The sequence below is a fragment of the Dromiciops gliroides genome, chromosome 1 (genome assembly GCF_019393635.1).
Source record: "Dromiciops gliroides isolate mDroGli1 chromosome 1, mDroGli1.pri, whole genome shotgun sequence".
In the NCBI taxonomy this organism is placed as follows: domain Eukaryota; kingdom Metazoa; phylum Chordata; class Mammalia; order Microbiotheria; family Microbiotheriidae; genus Dromiciops; species Dromiciops gliroides.
Genome location: NC_057861.1, coordinates 748,427,772 through 748,442,489, shown reverse-complemented (window position 1 = coordinate 748,442,489; position 14,718 = coordinate 748,427,772). Strand labels below are relative to the sequence as shown.

Genomic DNA, 14,718 nt, shown 5'->3' with positions numbered 1-14,718 from the left:
AGAATCTGAAACGATTCAACAACAAAACAGAAAGATTAGGACAAGAGGTTACGGGATTTGTCCAGGGTCCCTCAGCCAGTTTGTGTCAGAGAGAGAATGTGTGCCTGCCCTCTACCCACAACCCCTTCTCCCCTCCATTTTAGAAGCGAGGTCACTGAGGCCCACCTAGTTCTAGAGAACCGCCCGAGGTCACAAAGCTCCTAAGGGTCAGATCGAGACAAGAACCTTGTTTCTCTGACTCTAAACATCCCTGGGTATGTTGGTGAGCCGGCAAGTATGTGTGTGTGATCACACACGCGTGTATTCGTGCCTGGGTCCAGATGTGCACGCGAGGACATAGGCAGGTGTGCATGTGCGTGGATTGGTGGAGTTGAATGGCACTGGATTCGGCGTACAGGCAGCGCCGAGTCCAAGCCTTCGGGTCGCCACGTGGCTGAGCTCTTAGAGCAGCGCGTCCCAGGAGAGGACGTTCTCAGCCCGTCCAGAGCAGAAGCGAGTCAAGGAGCAGAGCGGCTCACCCCCCACCCCACCCCACCCCGGCCGGTCCTTCCCCGGCCCAGAGCAGAGAGCAGGGGCAACAGCGGAAAAGAAGAGCTCAGCCCAGCGTATAGCTCAGCTCAGCCCGGCTTAACCCAGCGCAGAGAGCAGCCCAGCGCAGAGGGCAGCCCAGCGCCGCCAATTGGGCAGCCGGAGCCCAGCGCAACGGACCACGGCGCAACGCCGAGCGAGCGCCCGGTGCCGCGGGCGAGGCAGGACCCTGCCCCTGCCCCGCCCTTCCCCGCCCCGCCCCGCCCCCGGAGGCAGGCAGCCCGCCCGCCAGCCCTCCTGCCCGCGCCTCCCCGGGAGCGGCCCCGGCAGGAGCGGGCAGCCGGGAAACGAGTGAGCCAGCGAGTGAGCGCAGAACCGGGAGGCTTGGGAAGGAGCCGCGCTAGCCGGAGCGGGAGCCGGAGCCGGAGCCGGAGCCGGAGCCGGAGCCGGAGCAAACAGGAGGCGGCGGGCAGGAGAGCGAGCCAGCGAGTGAGCAGGTGAGGAACGAGCGCTTGGGCTGTTGCTATAACAGCAGCCCCCCACGGGCGGGCCCTGGGCGGAGGGCTGGGGAACCAGGGGCCAAGGCCAGCCGCGGTCCCGCGCCCCTCGCCGGCCCTGGAGCGCCCAACTTTCTTGCCCCAGGTCGGGCGGTAGCGGCTCGCTCTCTTGCCCGGGAGCTGGCGATGCTGCTTCTTTCGCAGCCGCTGTCGCTGCTGCTGCTCCGGGCGGCCCCGCTGGGACAGAGGGAGCCCCGAGCCCCTGCCGCCAGCCCTTCCTCCTCTCGCACCCCTCCGGGGCTCCCAAGCCCCCCTCCAGAGGTTTCCCTGAGAGAATCCCCTCCCCCGGAGTCTCCCTTATCCTGGACTTGCGCCCCCCCCAATCGGGAAAGCAGGGGCGCAGCTAGCCAAAGCTTGGAGGGATCCCTCCTCGACACCCCTCGACACCCCCCCAACCTTCCCGGTGCTCAGGAAACGTCTCCAGGCAATAGTGTCCTCGTCTTCTCCCCCCCCCAACCCCCCGCCTCAGTCCCAGTCCCCTGATGGAAGCTTCCTTCCGTCACTGTGGCGATGTTGGGGGCCAGTGGAAGAAAGGGGAGTAGAAGCTCTGCTTAGAATTTTCGGAACCCCCCCCCGGCCATCGTGGGCTGTATTTTTCTTTTGGGGTCCGAGTATCCCTCGGACCCCGAAAACTGTGGAATGGAACAGCCCCCAAGGTCAGAGCAGCCTTGGCTGGGGGGGGGGAGTGGAAGGAACGGCTGGGGGAGGGGGCTTCCAGGGACTGGGGGTTCTCAGGTTGGGCAGAAGGTGGAAGATATTAGCCGACAGCCAAGAGAAGCTTGGAATAGAAGGGGAGAGGTGCCCTCATCTTTGGGGGCAGGTGTCTTCCCCGATTTCGGTCCGAATACTGTTTTCTCTGTGTGTGTGTGTGTGTGTGTGTGTGTGTGTGTGTGTGTGTGTGTGTGTGTGTGTGTGGTGTGTGTGTGTGTGTGTGTGTGTGTGTGTACGTACACAGGGTGGGGAGGAGGGGGTAGAAGGGGGAAATCTCGATAATCTCCGAAGAGAGAAATCTTGCTTCCTTTGGATACCTTTCAAATGGCTTTTCGTTGTGCACCTACTGTGCGCAAAGCCCTGTGGTGGAGTACTATGTATGACTGGGACTGGAAGAGATCTCTATTACCTATGCTAGAGGGGGCGGGGGTTGGAGATGGCTCTGGGCTCTGTGTTCTCTGTTAACGGAGGTCCGGGGAGGGGGGTGGAATCTCGCCGTCTGTGGGGATGTTTCTGCGTATCTCTGGAGGCCCATGGTGTCCCGGGACCTGTGAGATAGCCCGGGACAGGGGCGGGGGACTGAGGACGGAGCTGAGAGGTGTGCCCTCTCCCCGATCCTCTCCTCCCCTCACCGCCCCCCACTGTACGTCCTGGGAGGAAGTCCCTTGCCCGAGAAGCTGCATCTGGAGGTTGCTTGCCGACCCAGCGAATAGGACGGAACGGCAGGGGGTGTCGGCAGGGGCCGGGTAGGCAACCTCGCACAGTGCCCTGGGTCCCCAGACCTGGGCTTCCTCCCGTGCGCCAGGGCATCCCCTTGCCCATGTGCTTTTATCTCTTCGGCTTTGGGCAGAAACCTCTCTGGGGACCCTCTGAGAGGCCGCTGAGAAAGGGGCGCACGGATATCCGGCTGTGTCGTCGGCCAGTTTGAGGCTGCCACACCTGTCGGCCTCGAGACCTGCGGGCCTCGTTTGGGCGGTGCGTTTTGGCCAGCTGGCGCAGGAGGCGGCTTCTCCAGGCAATGGCTCCGTGAGAGGGGGCACTGGCCCACTGGCCACACAGCCGCCTCGCCTCTGGACTGTGGGCAGGACCCTTGTGGGCTAGCCACACCTCCGAGTTTGCCCCTGGCAGGAGGTAAAGAAGGGAGCCCAGGCCTGCCTTGGAGTTTCTTGGGGAAGGCTTTAGGAACCCTTCACCCTGGCCCATCATTAGATTCCGGCCCCAGAAAGGGAAGGGACCTTGGAGGTCACCCATTCCTAGGCCAATCCACTCACTTTACTGATAAAGACTCAGGCCCAAGAAAATGTAATCATTTCCCTAGTAAAGCCCATGTTTGCACACAAAAGGCATTTAATAAATGCATTAATATAAAGTCTGAAAATATAATTGAGAAATGGCTCCATAGAGCATTCACCCATTGCCCAGTACCTTTGAATAAGGCTGTCTACATAGCTGTCCTTACAGTCAGCCTGGCTTAAAACTCTTCTTAGATAATCATAAGAGCTAGCATTTATATAGCTAGTTGAAGATGTGTGAAATGCTTTACATATATGTGTGTGTGTGTGTGTGTGTATACATATATATATATATATTCTCATTTGATCTCCACAACAATTCTATGATGTAGATGCTATTAGTGTTAACCATTTTACAGATGAAGAAACTGAGGCTGAGGGAGGCTAAGTGACATTGCCCAGGGTCCCAATATGTTCCTGAGGTAGGACTTGAACTCAGGTCTTCCTGCCTCAATGTCCACTCTCTGTCCACTGTTAGCTTACATTAAAGGATAAAACAGGTCTAAGGGAAACCAGTAACTCTTTGAGAGGAAACAAACTTATTTAAAAACTGGGAAGCACAATAACTGGGCTCTGGTTCTCTGCTACTCGCCTTTCTGGGCCTCAGTTTCCCCTTTTGTAAAGTAAGGGCCATAGACTAGATAACTTCAGAGGTCTCTTTGACTTCAGACTGGCTAATCAAAGAACCCACAAAATATGCAGATTGCTGTTGATATTGTTGTTAGTAGCTGGAGAAAAAGACCTCTAAGTGGGCTGCCCAGGGCCAGGTTTATAGCTAGGCAAAGAGAATGGCTGTCTCAGAGAAATAAATACCAGCACAGAGACCAAGAGCTGCCAAGAAAGCCCTGAGCACTCACCAGCAGCCCACCAAAGTGCCCAGATTTCTGCCCTTAGCATTTCATTCCTTTGTGTAAGTCTTCCTCTCCAGAAGGCAGCTATTGAAATACATTCATGTCACCCAGAAGGGGGTGACACGCTTGTCTCTCGTCTCCATTACTGTGTCCTCCTCCTCTTCAGCTTTTGCATCTTAGAATTCTTAGCCCTGAGAGATCAAGTGCTAGCCTCTTGTTTCCAGGTTAGAGAAACTGGTGGGGGGGGGGGGCGGCAGAGAGGGCCTCAGGCCCATAAGAGAGCAGATCCCCTGGCCTACGAGAGGGGTTCTGGGAAGCAGGCCTCCAGTGCCACGTCCAGTTTGGAAAGATAGGTTTTAGGATGAACTAGAGCAGGCCTGGGGAAAACTCCTGGGATGCAGAGAGGACTGGAAATCATGCTGAACGAAGATCTGGTGAAGGAATTAGGGAGGTGTAGCCTGGGAAAGGGAAGAGTGGGGGCAGGGGACATGATGGCTGCCTTCAAATAGGCTGTCATGGAGGGACAGGGTTAGCCTGTTCTGCTTGACCCCAGATAGCAGAAACAGGAGCCAGGGGCAGAAGTGGAAAAGAGGCTGATTTTGGTTCCTAATCAGAGCTTTCCAAAAGGAACTAGGTACTTCGATAAGGAATGAGTTGCTTGTTACTCTCAGTCTTTAAGTAATGGCTGGGCTTGTCAAGGAATATTATGTAGACCATGCCTGATCAGTACGGGTGGGACCAAATGACTGAAGGCCCATCCAACTCTAATAATAATTATAATAATTATTATGATTATGATTATAAATAACAGCTAACATTTTATGGCATTTGATTTACAAAGCACTTTTCACACAACCCTGTTGAAGTATGTTGGGACATCGAGGCCAGACTTGCCCAGGGTCACATAGTCAATCAAGTTGGGAGGGAGGATTTTTGGAGAGGGGGAAGGCAGGGTCCAGAACCTGGAGGTGCTTGGAATGTAGCTGGGGGAGGGCAGCTAGGTGGTACAGTGCATAAAGCACTGGTCCTGGATTCAGGAGGACCTGAGTTCAAATCCAGCTTCAGACACTTGACACTTACTAGCTGTGTGACCCTGGGCAAGTCACTTAACCCTCATTGCCCTGAAAAAATAAAATAAAAAAGAGTAGATACTGGAATGTAGCTGGGAGGGAGAGAGGGAGAAATGTGGAGGCCCCTAATGAGAGGACCCAAGAATCTGGGGGCTCAGAGACTTTTCTGGAGGATAAGGTATCAAGAAAGAGGAATCTGGACTCTGTGTCTTTTCTCAGTGCAGACAAGCGTTTTCCTTTGGGTAGGATGAAATAGATCTCCTCAGATTATGCCCAGACCAGAAACCAGACTTTTATTTGTCCTGTGGAAACAGACTACATTGGATACACTGATAAAGAAAGATGGTGACCGAGACAGTTTTCAACAAAAACTAATCTGGATGGGTGAGCTTGGGCCTTATCATTAAGGAATCATGGACATTCAAGAGACTCAGTGTGTAGAGGCTAAAGATTTAGGATGCTGGAGTGTTATATAATATATTACTATGAAATTCACTTCTCCCTTCATTAAGAATCCGACTTTTAAAAATTGGGTGATTCTGTAGTTCTTATAGAACTTGGAAGCTCCATTATAACATGGCTCTGTCAATCAGCCAATCAACAAACGTTTAATAAACACCTACTATGTGCCGGACCCTGTTCTAAGCTCTGGAGATGCCTTTATGGAATGGTCTCTGACCTCAAAGAGCTTAACATTTCTATCCAAATATATGTCCATGTATATACATAGGTTCTATATGTGCAAAATAGATAGTGAGTGATGGCTTGGGATACCAGCAACTGGGGGCTGGTGGGAAAGGCTTCATGCAGAAGATGGTGTTTGAGCTACATCTCAAAGGAAGAGAGGGATTCTAAGAATGCCCACCAGGCTTGGGGACCAGCCTGTGCAGAGGCATGGAAATTGGAAATAACCGTGTAATAAGGAACAACGGTAAGAAGTCTGGTTTAGCTGGACTGTCGAGTGTGTGAGGGGGAGGGCAGTGTAATAAGAATGACAAGGGATTTGAGGGCCAGAAAGGCATAGTCAAAGAGGTGTGCCTCTTTTAGCCAAGGGAGTGTTAAGCATAATATATGGAGCAATGGAGAAAGACATGGAGGCCAGGAATCAGGAGAACTGGCTTCTTGTCGTAGATCAAAAGACTCCCTTTGTGGCCTCAAATTACTTGCCCTCTCTGGACCTCTAGAAAATAAAGGGCTTAGACCAAAGGGCTTGGAGTCCATCTCAGTTCTAATGGCCGCTGACTTCTGGGTAATAATGCAAGGCAGGTGACAGAGTGAGTGGGAGAGGCACCGAGGAATCCAAAGATAAGCAGGGTGAGTGGCTGGGGAAGGCTTCGAGGAGGAGGCCAGACCTGACCTGGATCTTAAGGCATGGGTAGCATTAGCGTAAGGTGAAGAGGACAGAGAAGGCAGTACTGTGACTTGAACAGGACTCTGACTCCCTCTCCCCTTCCCAGACTCTCCCAGGAATCCTCCTTCTTTCTCTGACCTTTCTATTCCTTCCAGATTGGCCAATCCGCTCTTATAATGCTGTTAAATCCAAATAATTTCTAATTCCTTTTAGGTAGCTCCAATAACCCTCAACAAATTCTAGCGGGATTATGAAGCAAATGTTTTGTGAGCCCTTGGAGTAGGGCGGGAGGAAGAGAGGTGATTACCAAGACCTGTCCTAAGTTCCCTAAGAACAAGTCATGGAAAATGAATCATCTTCTTTGGTGGGGTATGATGTGTGTGGATTTTGCAATGACAACAACAACAAAAAGAATATATAATATTTATATTGCACTTTAAGATTTGCAAAGTGTTTTCTATATCTTGTGTTATTCGATCCTCCCAACAACCCTATGAGATAGACAAGCATTCTTTAAACTCCTACTATGTGGCAGGCACATTCTTATCCCATTTTACAGAAAAGAGGTAGGAGGGGTGTAGGAGAGATTAAGAGACTTCCCTAAGGTCACATGGGTGGTAAGAGGCTGGTAAGAGGCTGAGGCAATATTCAAACTCGGGTCCTCCTGACTCCAAGTCTGTGACTCTCTTGGGCAGAGTATTTCTGTATATCCTTTTGAACAACATGAAGCAGCCTGGCCCAAATCATGAGTGGCCGAGCAGCCACTGTGGAAAGAACACCAGATCTGGAGTGTGATGTCAAGGGCTCAAGTCCCAGGTCTGCTACTACAGAGACAGAGATGGTCTTTGTGAATCTGGGCAAAATAGTTTATCTCTCTGGGCCTCAGTTTCCCCATCTGTAAAAGAAAGGGGTTGGTTAGATGATAGGATATCCAAGGTGCTAAGGCTTGTGAAATTTACCTTTACCCAAAGACTATTGATCGAAAGGGTTGGTGCCAGCCTGGAGGGACTTTTCTAGTGGAAGGCCACAGGGTTTTTGTCCTCAAACCTGAACTGGTTGTCTTTTTAGCATTTGCATAGATGAAGGCATATTTATCAAGCTTGCAGGTAACACAAAGAATCGGGGATGGGGGGGTATAACGAATATGTTGAATGACCAAAATCAATCTCATTCAACAACCATTTATTATCTACCATATGAAAGGCATCGACAATACAAAAATAACATCTAAAAATGGCTGCCTTCAAGGAATCTACTTTAAACTGGTTATTAATAATAATAATTATTATTATAACCACTTTAAGATTCCCAAAGCATTTTAAAATTATTTCCTCATTTGATCTTCTCAATAATCCCTATTTTACAGATGGGGAAATTGAGGCAGGAGTTAACGGATAGGAGCTATGTGTCAGAATTCCCATAGCCTGCACTCTATCTGCTACACCATGTTGCCTGTGCTTTAGGAAAATTATTTTGGCAGCTGTGTGGGTGATTAGGTCTGAGAATGGAAAGTCTAGATGCAGGGAGCCCAATTAGGAACCTATTGCAGTAGTCTATAGGTGAGAGGTGATGTGTGAATGGAAAGAAGGGGATGAGGGCAGGAGTTATGATTTACAAGGGTTGGCAAAGTTATAGGTGGGTTGATCTGATCGGTAAAAATGTCAATTGGGACGGATTGTGAGCATTTAAGTGAAAAAGAAAAAAAAAAGCTCAAACATGAGGATTGTGGAATCTGGCTTGGCCGGCTTCCCTGGGGTTGGTGCTAGCCCACAAACTCAGTGTTGGCCAACAGGGTGATCAGCATGCTCAAAAGCCTCCCGCCGGCTGAGGATCCAAGAGCAGCAGGAATCTGGTGCCCGGAATGGGGAGGAGATGAGCCAGCTCTCTGTCCCGGTCAAATGACATCTGAGGCATTGTGCTCAGTTCCGGGCACCACATTTTTCGAGGGTCATTGACAAACGCGTGTCGTCAGGGTAGGGTGACCGATATGGTGGTGCAATCTGAAATCTTTGTCACATGAGCCAAGGCCTCTCGTCCTGGAGAAGAGAAGACAGGGGGGAATGAGAACTGAGGACTTCTGGGACTCTTGAGTCCAACTCCTCTTATTGGACAGATGAGGAAACTGAGAGACCCTGAGAGGTTTCATGAATGGTTTGGAGGGACAGATGGAAGAGGCAGGACCCAGGCCCAGCTTGTCTGATTTACTACCCAAGGATCTCAGGCTCTCCAACTTGATCTAGTGCCTAGCATAGTGCTCTGCACACAGAAGACACAAAATAAACATTTGTTGAATGAATGATTGAGTAAGTCAGAAGGTGTCTGTGGAAGAAATGCCCCAAGGACAGGAAATTAATTTGGGGATAGATTTCAGGAAATTGAATCTGTACTCACCGGTCCTGGATTAAAATTCTGACTGCCACTTACCATCTTTGTGACCTTGGATGAGACTTAACCTGTCTCGGTCTCACTTTCCTCACCTGTAAAAGGAGGGATTGGATCGGATGGCCTCTGAGGTCCCTTCTAAAGTCATGCAGAGAGGGCCAAAGCAAGGGAAAAAAGGGAAAGGGATTTCCTTAGGCAGCCAAGTCCATCTCTGGCTAGACCCTGTCAAGGTTTGGGTCTGATACCTGTCCTTCAGAAGGTTCTGAATTCTATGTTTTCATTGTTTCAGTTTCTTGATCACAATTCCTTTGGAAAAACCTCCCCCTCTTGTTTGAGCTGTATCCACTGAAGGGCTGGGGGAAGGGGTTTCCCTGTTGAACTTGGCAAGGGTGAGGAAAGAGAGACTAGGGAGTCCAGCAGCCAGGAGGGAGAGGGCCCGGCAGCTGTGAAGGTTGGCTCCACATTCTTCCCGGGTGATTCATTACAGGAACATTCTAACACTTTGAGAACTGTCCAGCAGTGTAACAGGCAGGCTGCCTTGTGACTGCCCAATGAGGTAGTGAGCCCTCTGTCATCGGAAATGTTCAAACACTTGGCCTGGGCTTGTCAGGGATTCTGGCGAGGTAACTCTTGGTAGACAAGGAGGTTGGATAGAATCACATTTGTGGTGCTTCTCTCCTTTCCCTAGGGGGCTGATCAGCCAGGGTGTGCATTGGACAAGACTTCTGGCTCCCCCAGATACACTGAGGGGTGGGAGGAAGGAGAAGGAATCCTGATGTGGGAGGAAGAAGTGTTGGAGAAAGACTCCTGGAAGGTTAGAGCTGGTCAGCCCTCTGGAGAGGAGGGAAACCGAGGCAGAAGTGATTTGTCCAACGTCACACAGAAAGGCCCTGGCTGTTTGTGCCCCCTGTTCCACGCTGCCTGACTTTTAAAATGTGTGCTGCCTTGTATTGATGCTTCATGTCTAAACATCTCAGTCATTTTTGCAAATGTGACTTCTCCCACTATCTGGAAATGCATCGAAGAAAATCAGCTAAGCAAAACAATTGGGGAAGCTAGTTGATGCAGTAGATAAAGTGCCCACCCTGGAGTCAAATCCAGCTTCAGACACTTGACAGTAGCTGTATGATCCTGGGCAAGTCACATAACCCCGATTGCCTTGTCCCCCCCCCTCCAAGGCAAAACAACGACCTCCTGTAATCATGACGGGTAGCATATGCACCATTTTTCCCCCATAGTCCCCCACCTTCTGCTCAGGGAAGCAAGGTCTGTTTTATTCACATTCTCTGGAACCATTACTAGCTCTTCAGTTACTCAGTTCAGTTTCTTTTTGGTGTTTTCTATCTGTTGTTATGGAACTGTATGTATTGGGTTTTAATTTTTTATTGATTTCTTTTGCATTCCCAAACATGTCCCCTCTGCCTCCCCATCCAGAGAGTCAGCATTTCTAACAAAGAACTTTGAAAAAGAAGGGGGTGGGGAACTGTTCAGCAAAACCAGCCAACTTATCAGCTGCATCTGACAGTGTATGCTGTGTACCACACCCCTGGTCCCCCACCTCTGAAAAGAAGGAAGGGAGGTGAACATTCTCATCTCCTCTTCAGGGCTAATCTAGGTGTACTGTGCCACCTGACTTGCATGCCATGTTGCCTAAGACTCACTGGGTTAGTAGCTAAAGAAGAGTCCCCAGGGAACAGCCAGGGACGAGTGAGTTTGCTGTTTGTATTCAAATAAGAATCATCGGGCTGGAGTTTCACCAGGCATCGAGTCCAACTCTTTCTTTGTACAGATGCAGAAGCTGAGGCCCAGAGAAGTTAAGAGACTTCTCTAAGGTTACACAGCTAGTAACTCTGACCCTCTGACTCCCACTGGGCTGTACTGTTTCTTGCTGTCTGTGACTTTCCCTTTCTGGCTTTCAATTTACTTTTCTTCAAAATGAGTGAGGGGCAGCTAGATGGTGCAGTGGATAAAGCACTGGTCCTGAATTCAGGAGGACCTGAGTTCAAAGCCAGCCTCAGACACTTGACACTTACTAGCTATGTGACCCTGGGCAAGTCACTTAACCCTCATTGCCCTGCAAAAAAAACAAAACAAAACAAAAAAACCAAAATGAGTGAAATTGAGGTAGGTGACCCATAGGGCCATTGTCCACTCTAAAATCCCATGATCCCTTGGGCAGGGCAACAAGGCAACAGGCATTGTGCTAAAAGCTGGGGATCAGGTGTAAGCAAACAGCATGAAAGTCCCTGCCCTCTAAGAGCTTACATTCTAATGGAGGGGAGGATTACAGACAAAGGGAGCTGAAAGGAGTGGGGAGGAGAGAGAGGATGGAAGCTACACCTGGGTGGTACCGAGGGATGAAGCCTAGCCAGGAGAGGGAGGAAGCCTGGCGGGCCTGGGCCCATCCCCAAAATAGAGGTGGACACAGACTCTATGTGCTCCCACCTCTCCTAGACTCTGCCTTTGGTGCCCCTTCTCTCCCCAGCTTTCATGTCCCTCTGTCAAGAGGCATCCAGGTCTAGGGAGCTCATCCCTTACCTCCCACAAAGACACCCCTACCAACAAAGCCCTTCTCAAGATTCAGATGATCCCTGCGTTGTACCCCCAGGGGTGGACCCTTGGCTCTCCTGCTGTCAGGGATAGAACATTTGAAAACAGTTCCAGGCTGTTTCTTGAAGATGAACAAGATATCATAGGAGAGAAGCCAGAAGACCCTTGGAAGGTGTCAGGGCTCCTGTGCTGAGCATGTCCCCAGAGGCCAGCTCAAAGCACCTGAAAACCTACCTGAGAAGTTCAGTCACATATCATGGTGCCCAGAGCCCATCTCTAGCTTCTGGGCTCTCCCCCAGAGAGGAGCCAGAGAGAAGGCAGCACATCCCCTCCAGCCACACCTGGGCTACCTTGGCCCTGTTTGTGGTAGGATCATTGGCGAGTGGGGGGATGCTGGCTGATTGACTGTATGGAGGCTTCCCAGTCTCCTTGTGGCCTCACTGGTGAGACCAGCAAACTCACCTCCCAAGCTGTGTCTTCCATGGCTTGGGAGAAAGCAGGTCTTTGTGTCAGGTTGGAAGACCCTCCTGCTGTCCCTCTGGGCTTGTTAAGAGGCATGTATCTGGGCATTCTCCTTTGGAAATGGAGGGATCATGTTGGTGGGCATGTTCAGGAGCAGAGACCATAAGTTCTAGCCCATCATCATTATTGTTACTAGTGTGATTATAATAGAATAAAATGCAGCGTGATACAATGAATAGACAGCCAACCTCCAACCTTGAAGATTTGGATTAAAGTCCTGCCCCTAATACAGACTGGCTGGATGACCCTGGGCAAGTCACTTCCTTTCTCAGTGCTTTTGACAATTCTGTGCCAACCTGCCCCATGATGAACACCTGCTGTTAGAGGGGGGATTCCTGATTAGGTCAGGGTCAGACTCAATGGTAGCAGGGGTCCCTAGCACCCTGCCAGAGGCACTTCCTCACATGAGAGCCTCCTATAGTAGTGTAACCACAGATCTAGCCATTCTCTGGCTGTTAGCAATATTAGTCCTGCTCACCTCCCCCAGGAGCCTCCAGCTGAGGAAGGTGGTAGATTCTAGTCTGCTATTGTTCCTGTGAGGACTTTAGCTTTCAGGAGGGCCAAGGGCAGCTGTCCAGAGGACAACAGCCCCCAGGGGCATCCAGAGCATGGGGTCAGGTCCTGGCAGCAAGGTCTGGAGGATGCTCTGCCTCTGTCCAATCTTCTGCCTCTGATGGGCCCTTGGGCAAAGCTCCTCCTTCTGAGCCTCAATGCCCACCTCTGTAAAAGGAGGGGGCTGGGCAGGTAATGTCTCTTGTGATCTTCTGACCCCTGGAGGATTCTGGAACCCCAGAGGTGCCAGGACCTTTGCCTGCCATGAGCTTAACCTTGGGGCTGAATGGGAATCCCTTCTCTAAGATCACCAACAGACATCTGTCCAGCTTCTGCCAAGAGGCGTCCAGGTCTAGGGAGCTCACCCCCCACCCTCGCCCCCCACCTCCCAAGGCAGCTGATTCCAATCATTAGCTTGTGTCTGGCTTAAGTCAGCCTCTGTGTTCCTGGTTCTGCTCTCCAAGGCTGGGTCACCGTCCCTGATGAGGGCGAGTCTGGGGTAAAGGTCACCAGCTGGCTGGATCCCAGACTTGGAGACAGACGAGGGTGAGGCTCGAGGGAGATGAAGGGAGATGAACGAAGACCGGGAGCTCGCTGTGTCATCTGGGACAAATCCTATGCGGTTTAGAGCTGGAAGGGACATTGGGACCATCTAATGCAACACCTTCATTTTACAGATGAGGAAACTGAGGCCCAGAGAGGTTAAGCCATTTGCCCAAGGTTACATAGGTGACCTGGCTTAAACAGGTTGGCTAGGTGCAGTGCATAGAGCCCTGGACCTGGAATCAGGAAGACCTGAGTTCAAATCCAACCTCATACACTTACAAGCTGTGTGACCCTGGGCACGTCACTTAAGCTCTGTCTTAGTTTCCCCGAGTGTAAATTAGGGATGATAATAGTACCAGCCTCTCAGGGCTGTTGTGAGGATCAAATGAGAAAATAGTTGCCAAGCACTTTGCCTAACTCAGTGTCTGGCCCATAGTAGGCACTATAGAAGTGCTAGCCATTGTTCATTGTTGTTATTATTACTATTACTAACTCCCCTTCCCTGATCAGTTGTACTTCTTGGAGACTCCTCATTCATAAATGCTTATCCATTTGTAGCATGAAAGGGTGAGCTGAGCTAGAACTTGGGGGGGGGGTCTCCAAGGGTGAGATGATGGACATTACAGCAATCTGTGGTTGATCAGCATAGGGAGAAATGGGAATCCCGGTAAGAAGTCATTTATTTAGGTGAGAGACAGAGCGTGTCTGTCTGTAATGGAAGCACAGGGGAATGGGGAAAAGTCCTGCCTGAGGTTTTCTAGGGTTCAGAGAGCTGGGGGAGGGGCGGTGACTGCTGCCTTCAGGAAAATGCCCAGAGAAAGTGGGAAAGGGGAGGGGAAGGCAGCAAGGTGAAGGGAGGTGGGGAGATTAGACTGAAAGGGAGGGAGCCAGCAGCTGGAGGGAGGCTTTCTGTAGAAGATGGGGTTTCAGCTGAGTCTGGAAGAAAGTAAAGGAGTCTAGGAGGTGGGGATGGGCAAAGCATAAATTCCAGGCAGTGGGGAGAGCCGATACAAAGGCGTGGACGTGGGAGATGGAGGGTTGTGTGCGTGCGTGAGGGACAGAGGTGTGGGAAAGGTAGGTCACCACATCCAGATTGCAAAGGGTTTAAAAGCTGAAGAGATGAGTTTGTTTTCTATCCAAGAAGCAATAGGGAGCCACTGAAGCTTCTCGAGTAGGAAGAGGATGACTACTCAGATCTTTGCTACTGGAAAATCACTTTGGCTCAGGCTGAAGATTGGACTGAACTGGGGAGAGATTTAAGGCAGGGAGACCGATTCAGAGGCAGTTACAAAAATCCAGGCAGGAGGGGATGAGAGCCAGCGCTGGAGCAGAGAGATGGATGGGGGAGATATGTGGGTGTAGGAGGAGCAGGACTGGCACCTCATTGGTTCTTCAGGAGGAAGGAGGGGAGGAGTAGAGGATGACAATGAGCATGTGAACCTGGGAGGCCACAAGGGTGGCAGTGCCACAAGGGTGGCAGTGCCCTCAGCAGAAATGGGGGGAGGTGTCTGACAGAGGGAGGGGTTTGAGGCTGAGATCGTGAGCCCAGTTCTAAGCGTGTTGAGTTTCAGGGGACATTGAGGTTGAGATGTCCAGGAGGGTGCTGGTGAACTTGGAAGAGGCTGGGACCCAAGGTATAGACATTGGAGTCACAGGCTTAGAGATGGCATCTCAGCCCACTGGAGCAAAGTCAGCAAGAGTAAGGAGAGAGAGGAGAGGTTGTAGGACAGAGCCTTGGGGACCACCCAGAGCTGGGGGCCACAGCAATGTGGGGGATGATTTAGCAAAAGGAGCAGTCAGACAGGA

The 14,718-nt window shown here is 51.0% G+C and overlaps 1 protein-coding gene across 2 annotated transcripts in view; it reads left to right on the top strand.

Moving 5' to 3' along the window:
- Window positions 1–977: 977 nt before the first annotated feature.
- The window catches only part of SCN5A (sodium voltage-gated channel alpha subunit 5), a 173,543-nt gene continuing 159,802 nt past the window's right edge, over window positions 978–14,718 (top strand). For both annotated transcript variants that reach the window (XM_043976098.1, XM_043976099.1), the window contains exon 1: window positions 978–1,025. The gene's annotated coding sequence lies outside the window, so the exon portion shown is untranslated. The remainder of the gene's footprint in view (window positions 1,026–14,718) is intronic.